The sequence below is a fragment of the Cryptomeria japonica genome, unplaced genomic scaffold (assembly GCF_030272615.1).
Source record: "Cryptomeria japonica unplaced genomic scaffold, Sugi_1.0 HiC_scaffold_24, whole genome shotgun sequence".
NCBI lineage: Eukaryota > Viridiplantae > Streptophyta > Pinopsida > Cupressales > Cupressaceae > Cryptomeria > Cryptomeria japonica.
The window spans coordinates 518749-527500 of record NW_026728846.1 but is presented as its reverse complement, the minus strand read 5'-3'; the positions used below and the strand labels follow the sequence as shown (position 1 = coordinate 527500).

The following is an 8752-nucleotide window of genomic DNA, read 5'->3' as shown; positions in this document are numbered from 1 at the left end:
TGGAAATTAGTGAAGGCAGCGCATCAAAGGTGCGCAACGCTGGTGCGAACCTGGGAGCGCTCCGATGTGTGCTCCAAGGTGCGGCGTGCACGAAGTCGGACCCCGGTTTGCCCCGGGTGCGCACCTCGCGTGCACCTTGGTGCGCACACCTTGGCTGGGTTGCGCGCCCTGGTGGGCACCATGGTGCGCACCAAGGAGCGCTCCGAAGTGTGCTCCAAGGTGCGGCGTGCACGAAGTCGGAGCCCGGTTTGCCCCGGGTGCGCACCTCGCGTGCACCTTCGCCGCGGTGGGCACCATGGCGTGCACGAAGTCGGAGCCCGGTTTGCCCCGGGTGCGCACCTCGCGTGCACCTTCGCCGGGGTGGGCACCTTGGTGTGCAGACCTTGGCTGGGTTGCGCGCCCTGGTGGGCACCATGGTGCGCACCAAGGAGCGCTCCGAAGTGTGCTCCAAGGTGCGGCCTGCACGAAGTCGGAGCCCGGTTTGCCCCGGGTGTGCACCTCGGGTGGGCACCTTGGTGCGCATGCCTTGCCTGGGCTGCGCACCAGGGCGGGCTCAAGATGGCACCCGCGTTCCTTTTTTTTCACTATCTTTCAAAACGGAAATTTTAAAATCTCATTTTTTTTTGCCTTTTTCTGGAAATTAGTGAAGGCAGCGCATCAAAGGTGCGCACCTCGCTGCCCACCACGGTGCGCAACGCCGGTGGGCACCCGGGAGTGCTTCGAAGTGTGCTCCAAGGTGCTGCGTGCACGTTGTCGGAGCCCGGTTTGCCCCGGGTGCGCACCTCGCGTGCACCTTCGTCGGGGTGGGCACCTTGGCTGGGTTTGCCCCGGCTGCGCTCCGAAGCGGGGTTATTGGAGCGCCGCCTCTTTTTTTGTCGGAGCGTTTGGTGGGGTTTCTCGCATTGGCTCTTCCGAGGCCCGGTTGCCACCCTGGCGCGCACAAAGTCGGAAGTAGGGTTAATTGCCCGGGTGCGCACCTTTGCCAGGGTGGGCACCTTACCTGGGCTGCGCACCAGGGCGGGCTCAAGATGGCACGCGCGTTCCGTTTTTTTCACTATCTTTCAAAACGGAAATTTTAAAATCTCCTTTTTTTTTTGCCTTTTCTGGAAATTAGTGAAGGCAGCGCATCAAAGGTGCGCACCTCGCTGCCCACCTTGGTGTGCTCTGAGGTGCGCACCCGGGAGCGCTACGAAGTGTGCTCCAAGGTGCGGCGTGCACGTTGTCGGAGCCCGGTTTGCCCCGGGTGCGCACCTCGCCTGCACCTTGGCCGGGGTGGGCACCTTGGCTGGGTTTGCCCAGGGTGCGCTCCGAAGCGGGGTTACTGGAGCGCCCCCTCTTTTTTTGTCAGAGCGTTTGGTGGGGTTTCTCGCATTGGCTCTTCCCAGGCCCGGTTGTTGGGTGCGCTCCCACCCTGGCGCGCGCGAAGTTGGAAGTTGGGTTAATTGCCCGGGTGCGCACCTTCGCCAGGGTGGGCACCTTGGTGCGCACACCTTGGCTGGGCTGCGCACCAGGGCGGGCTCAAGATGGCACCAGCATTCCCTTTTTCTCACTATCTTTCAAAACGGAAATTTTAAAATCTCGTTTTTTTTTTGCCTTTTATGGAAATTAGTGAAGGCATCGCATCAAAGGTGCGCACCTCGCTGCCCACCTTGGTGTGCTCCGAGGTGCCCACCACGGTGCGCAACGCCGGTGCGAACCCGGGAGCGCCCCGATGTGTGCTCCAAGGTGCGGCGTGCACGAAGTCGGACCCCGGTTTGCCCCGGGTGCGCACCTCGCGTGCACCTTGGTGCGCACACCTTGGCTGGGTTGCGCGGCCTGGTGGGCACCATGGTGCGCACCAAGGAGCGCTCCGAAGTGTGCTCCAAGGTGCGGCGTGCACGAAGTCGGAGCCCGGTTTGCCCCGGGTACGCACCTCGCGTGCACCTTCGCCGGGGTGGGCACCTCGGCTGGGTTGCGCGCCCTGGTGCGCACCAAGGAGCGCTCCGAAGTGTGCTCCAAGGTGCGGCGTGCACGAAGTCGGAGCCCGGTTTGCCCCGGGTGCGCACCTTCGCCGCGGTGCGCACCATGGCGTGCACGAAGTCGGAGCCCGGTTTGCCCCGGGTGCGCACCTCGCGTGCACCTTCGGCGGGGTTGCGCGCCCTGGTGGGCACCATGGTGCGCACCAAGGAGCGCTCCGAAGTGTGCTCCAAGGTGCGGCGTGCACGAAGTCGGAGCCCGGTTTGCCCCGGGTGCGCACCTCGCGTGCACCTTCGGCGGGGTTGCGCGCCCTGGTGGGCACCATGGTGCGCACCAAGGAGCGCTCCGAAGTGTGCTCCAAGGTGCGGCGTGCACGAAGTCGGAGCCCGGTTTGCCCCGGGTGCGCACCTCGCGTGCACCTTCGCCGCGGTGGGCACCATGGCGTGCACGAAGTCGGAGCCCGGTTTGCCCCGGGTGCGCACCTCGCGTGCACCTTCGCCGGGGTGGGCACCTCGGCTGGGTTGCGCGCCCTGGTGCGCACCAAGGAGCGCTCCGAAGTGTGCTCCAAGGTGCGGCGTGCACGAAGTCGGAGCCCGGTTTGCCCCGGGTGCGCACCTCGCGTGCACCTTCGCCAGGGTGGGCACCTCGGTGCGCACACCTTCTCAATGTTTTCTTGCCTTTTCTGGAAATTGGTGAAGGCAGCGCATCAAAGGTGCGCACCTCGGTGTGCTCCGAGGTGCGAACCCGAGAGCGCTCCGAGGTGCCCACGAAGTCGAAAGTCGGGTTAATTGCATTGTTTTCCCCGGGTGCGCTCCGAGGTGCGCAACATCGGCGCGCACCAAGGAGGGCTCCGAAGTGTGCTCCAAGGTGCGCACGATGGCGTGCACCTCTGGTGCGCACGATTCGGAGCTCGGTTTGACCGGGGTGCGCACACCTTGGCTGGGTTGCGCACCTTTTGTGCGCTCCAAGGTGCGCACGAAGTCGGAGCTCGGTTTGCCCCGGGTGCGCACCTTCGCCAGGGTGCGCACCTTGATGCGCACGCCTTGGCTGGGCTGCGCACCTTGGTGGGCGCCATGGTGCGCACCTTTCGTGCGCTCCAAGGTGCGCACGAAGTCGGAGCTCGGTTTGCCCCGGGTGCGCACCTTGGTGGGCGCCATGGTGCACTCCGAGGTGCCCAAGATTGGTGCGCACCAAGGAGCGCTCCGAAGTGCGCTCCAAGGTGCGCGCGAAGTCGAAAGTTGGGTTAATTGTCCGGTTTGCCTCGGGTGCGCACCTTGCGTGCACCTTCGCCAGGGTGGGCGCCTTGGTGCGCACACCTTGGCTGGGCTGCGCACACCTTGGCACCCGCGTTTCCTTCATTTTAAATTTTTTTTTTTTACAATCTCTCAAGTGGGAAATTCTATAATCTCAACTTTTTTTGCCTTTTCAGGAAACTTTTGAATGGAGCGCATCATTGGTGCGCTCCGAAGTGTGCTCCAAAGCTCTCTCCAGCTGCGTGCACCTGCCCCGGCCGCGCACCCGGCCCCGCCCAGCTTCGCTCACCTGTCCCGGGCGTCTGGTGCGGAACCTTAGAGTAAGAAACATCACCGTGCACCTTGGCCAACGTGCGCGACTCGACCGAGCGCGCACTGGCCGAGGTGCACACCGATTTCACCTGGGTGCGCGCGCAGCACCTCGGGCGCACCGGGGTGCGCGCACAACGCCCGGGTTGCACCGTGGCCTGTGTGCTCGGGGTGCCTCGGGTGCGCGCTCGGTGTCGCCCCCGCGCGCGCGGTAGTGCGGGCAGCGCACCCCGGCCCGGCCCGGCCCCGACGAGAACGCAAACGGGCAAAAGGTTTATTCAAATAGCATTGCGACGCCCGGCGAAAAACTAAAAAAGGGTGCAACACCGGGACTTCCCGGGAGGTCACCCATCCCAGTACTACTCCGGCCCAAGCGCGCTTAACTGCGGAGTTCTGATGGGATCCGGTGCACTAATGCTGGTATGATCGCACCCGTTATGAGCTTGTCGCAGTGTGTACTTAGCAAACCGCGACCCACGTGCGAATCCACCCCGGCCACCCACCCCCGTCGAGGTGCACACCCTCCCTCGCGAAGTGCGCCCCGTTCGCCAAGTGTGAGCCCTGCCCGGGTGCGCGCACCTTGCTAGGGCGTCGGGTGTGCACCCGGCCCGGCCTACGTGCGTGCACCTGGAGGGGGCGTCGTGTGCGTGCAGTGTCCCGTCTGCAACGCGGTGCCCACACACCACCTCGGGCGCAACGACCTGCGCTCACATGTGGGCCGAGTGCACCTTGGTGCATGTTCGGGGCGCCTCGGGTGCACGCTCGATCTTGCCCCGGTGCACCAAGGCGCTCGGTTTGCCCCGGGTGCGCACTTGGTGCAAGGTGGGCACCCAAAATAGGGATCAAGCACCAAAACACAAGTTTCGGGATGCAAAATGGGACCCAAGGACCACAAATGCGTTCCAAGACCCATGATGGGTCCACGAGAACAAAAATGTGTTCCGAGACTTAATAAACAAATATTGGGTTTTAGGAGAAGAAACATGCTCTGATGCCCAAAACGAGAATCGACCCCGAAAAGGCCACAGGCCAAAAGTGGGATGCGAGACAAAAAAAAATGGGACCCGAGGACCAAAATTGGGTTCCCAGGTCGAAGACAGGGCAACCGGACAAGAAACGACCTCTAAGGCTCGAAATGAGTCCCGACGACTAAAACTTGACAAGAAGCACCCATCAGGCACCCAACTCGACACCCATGGGATGCCGACCCACCCGGGCTTCCACCTAGCACACCTTGGCACCCACCCACCCTCGCACCCAACCTCGCACCCAACTTAGCACCTTTGAACCCACATTGGCACTCACCCTGACCCTGGCACCTTGGAACCCACATTGGCACTCACCTTGACCCTGGCACCCACCTTTGCACTCACCTTGGGACCCACCCTGGCTCCCACCTCGGCACCCACCCAGACACCCACCTTGGTTCCTTGGCACCCACCTTGGATCCTTGGCACCCACCCCGACACCCACCTTGGCACGCAACTTGGCTACTTGCCACCCACCTTGGCTCCTTGACGCCCACCCCGACAACCACCCCGTGACCTACCCTGGCTAGGGTTGGTGCACACCCACCCTGGTGCCCACCTTGGCACCCACCCTATGACCCACCTTGGCACGCACCTTAGTACCCACCCCGTTACCCACCCTAGGACCCACCCCGTGACCCACCTTGGCCAGGGTGGGTGCACCCACCCTGGTGCCCACCTTGGCACCCACCCATCCTAGCACCCAGCCTGTGACCGGGCTTGGAACCCAACCTTGCACCCGCACCCGTCTTGGCCAGTGTGGGTGCGCACCCATCCTGGCACCCACGTTGTGACACACCCTTTAACCCACGCACCCTAGCACCCACGTTGGCACCCACCTTGGAACCCAACCTAGCAACTTGGCACCCACCCCGTGACCCACCTTGGCATCCACCATAGCAGTCGCCGACTTGGCACCCACCTCGGCACCCACCTTGACACTTGTGGACCCACCTTGCCACTCACCCTAGCATCGACCCATCCTAGCACCCACCCTGGCACCTTTGCACCCTAGCACTCACCCATCCTAGCACCTAACCTGTGACCCACCTTGACACTCACCCTCGCACCCACCTTGGAACCCAACCTAGCACCCACCCACCCTGACACCAACCCTAGCACCTACCCACCCTTGCACCCACCCTGTGACCCATCTTGGCACCCACCCATCCTACCACTCAACCTATCACCCACCTTCTCACCCACCTTGGCATCCACCTTAGCACCCACCCACACTGGCACCTTGGCACCCACCTCGGGCAAGGTGGGTGCACACCCACCCTGGCACCCAATTTAGAACCCACCGAGCATGTTACCCACCTTGGCACCCACATTGCAGCCCACCCTAGTACCCACCCTATGACCCACATTGGCATCCACACCCTAGCACCCAGGCACCTCGACACCCGCCTTGACACCCACCCTAGCACTGAACCTGTGACCCACCTTGGAACTCACCCTAGAACCCACCCACCCTGTGAACCACCTTGGCATCCACCTTAGCACCCACCCACCTTGGCACCCACTCTAGCACTCACCCATCCTAACACCCAACTTGTTACCCACCTTGGCACCCGCCCTCGCGTCCACCTTGAAACCCACCCTAGCACCCACCCACGCAGGAGCCCACCTTGGCACCCAACCTAACACCCACGCATCCTGGCACCCAACTTGTGACCCACCTTGGAACCCACCCTAGTACCCACCTTTGAACCCACTATATCACCAACCCACCTTGGCACCCACCCTATGACCCTCTTTGGAATCCACCCTAGCACGCACCCACCCTGGCACCCACCATGGAGCGCACCCTAGCACCCACCCACCTCGGCACGCACCTCAACACCCACCTTGGTGTGCGCACTGCGCCAACCTCTCAAAGACCCTATGTGGTGCGCTCCAAAGTGTACACCTTTGGTGCGCTCCAAGGTGCGCACCTTTGGTGCACACCGAGGTGCACACCAAAGTGTGCACCGAGGTGAGCACCAAAGTGCACTCCAGGGTGCACACCAAGGCGTGCACCTTTGGTGCGGTCAATGCAAACGAATTCGGAAGTTGGGGTCGATGTCCTAATCGCTGCTGCAGACTACACGTATGAGAATCGGACAAATAGCTTTATATAGGGGAGGTGTTGCGTTTGATGGGTCGACTCCCCTGGTTGTGTGCACTGCACCAACTTCAAAGACCCTGTCTTGTTTAAGAAGTCAAAAGTTGGGGTGGATGTCCTAATCATTGCTGCAGTCTACGCATGTATGAGAATCAGACAAATAGCTTATATAGGGGAGGTGTTGCATTCGGTGGGTTGACTCCCCTGGTTGTGCGCACTGCGCCAACCTCAAAGACCCCGCATAGCAGAAGAAGTCGGAAGTCGGATTTTGGTGAGCACCAAGGCGTGCACCTTTGGTGCGGTCAACGCAGACGAATTCAGAAGTTGGGGTGGATGTCCTAATCGTTGTTGCAGGCTACACATGTATGAGAATCAGACAAATAGCTTATATAGGGGAGGTGTTGGGTTTGATGGGTCAACTCCCTTGGTTGTGCGCATTACGCCAACCTCAAAGACCTTGTTTTCGTTAAGAAGTCAAAAGTTGGGGTCAATGTCCTAATGGCTCCTGCAGGCTACACATGTATGAGAATCGGACAAATAGCTTATATAGGGGAGGTGTTGGGTTTGATGGGTCGACTCCCCTGGTTGTGCGCATTACGTCAACCTCAAAGACCTTGTTTTCGTTAAGAAGTCAAAAGTTGGGGTCGATGTCCTAATTGCTCCTGTAGACTACACATGTATGAGAATCAGACAAATAGCTTATATAGGGGAGGTGTTGGGTTTGATGGGTTGACTCCCCTAGTTGTTCGCATTACACCAACCTCAAAGACCTTGTTTTCGTTTAGAAGCCGAAAGTTGGGGTCGATGTCCTAATTGCTCCTGCAGGCTACGCATGTATGAGAATCAGACAAATAGCTTATATAGGGGAGGTGTTGGGTTTGATGGGTCGACTCCCCTGGTTGTGCGCATTGCGCCAACCTCAAAGACCCTGCATTGCGGATGAAGTCGAAAGTCAGAGTTTGGTGTGCTACAAGGTGTGGTCGAAGGTGCTCACCTAGGTGTGCACCTTTGGAGCACAGGAAAAGTGCCCTCCAAAAGTGCGCACCTTTGGAGTGCACAAAAGTGCCCTCCAAAAGTGCGCACCTTTGGAGCGCAGAAAAGTGCCCTCCAAAAAGTGCCCTCCAAAAGTGCGCACCTTTGGAGCGCAGAAAAGTGCCCTCCAAAAAGTGCCCTCCAAAAGTGCGCACCTTTGGAGCGCAGAAAAGTGCCCTCCAAAAAGTGCCCTCCAAAAGTGCGCACCTTTGGAGCGCAGAAAAGTGCCCTCCAAAAAGTGCCCTCCAAAAGTGCGCACCTTTGGAGCGCAGAAAAGTGCCCTCCAAAAAGTGCCCTCCAAAAGTGCGCACCTTTGGAGCGCAGAAAAGTGCCCTCCAAAAAGTGCCCTCCAAAAGTGCGCACCTTTGGAGCGCAGAAAAGTGCCCTCCAAAAAGTGCCCTCCAAAAGTGCGCACCTTTGGAGCGCAGAAAAGTGCCCTCCAAAAAGTGCCCTCCAAAAGTGCGCACCTTTGGAGCGCAGAAAAGTGCCCTCCAAAAAGTGCCCTCCAAAAGTGCGCACCTTTGGAGCGCAGAAAAGTGCCCTCCAAAAAGTGCCCTCCAAAAGTGCGCACCTTTGGAGCGCAGAAAAGTGCCCTCCAAAAGTGCGCACCTTTGGAGCGCACAAAAGTGCCCTCCAAAAGTGCGCACTTTTGGTGCGCACCAAGGCGCTGGTTCGGTCGTTGCAGGCGAGTTCGGAAGTTGGGGTCGATGTCCTGAGCGGAGGTGCAAACTACACAGGTGTCGGAATCGGACAAATAGCTTATATAGGGGAGGTGTATGCTTCGATGGGTCGACTCCCCAGGTTGAGCGCACCGCGCCAACCTCAAAGACCCTACGGTATGGATGAAGTCGGAAGTTGGGTCCGATGACCGATTCGATTAGTAGGTATGCTCATGAGGTCGGAATTTGGGTCCGATGACCTGCCATGTGCAGGAAGGCGAATGTTGACACTGTGCGTTGCAAGGTGCACACCAAGGCGCTGGTGCGGTCTTTTTAGTCGAGTTCGGAAGTTGGGGTCGATGTCCTGATCGGAGGTGCAAGCTACACAGGTGTGGGAATCGGACAAAT

At 60.1% G+C, this 8752-nt stretch overlaps 1 non-coding gene across 1 annotated transcript; it reads right to left on the bottom strand.

The window, feature by feature from the left end:
* Window positions 1-3833: 3833 nt before the first annotated feature.
* Window positions 3834-3952, bottom strand: LOC131861117 (5S ribosomal RNA). The gene has a single exon (XR_009360196.1). It is a non-coding gene; the product is annotated as a 5S ribosomal RNA (ribosomal RNA).
* Window positions 3953-8752: the final 4800 nt, after the last annotated feature.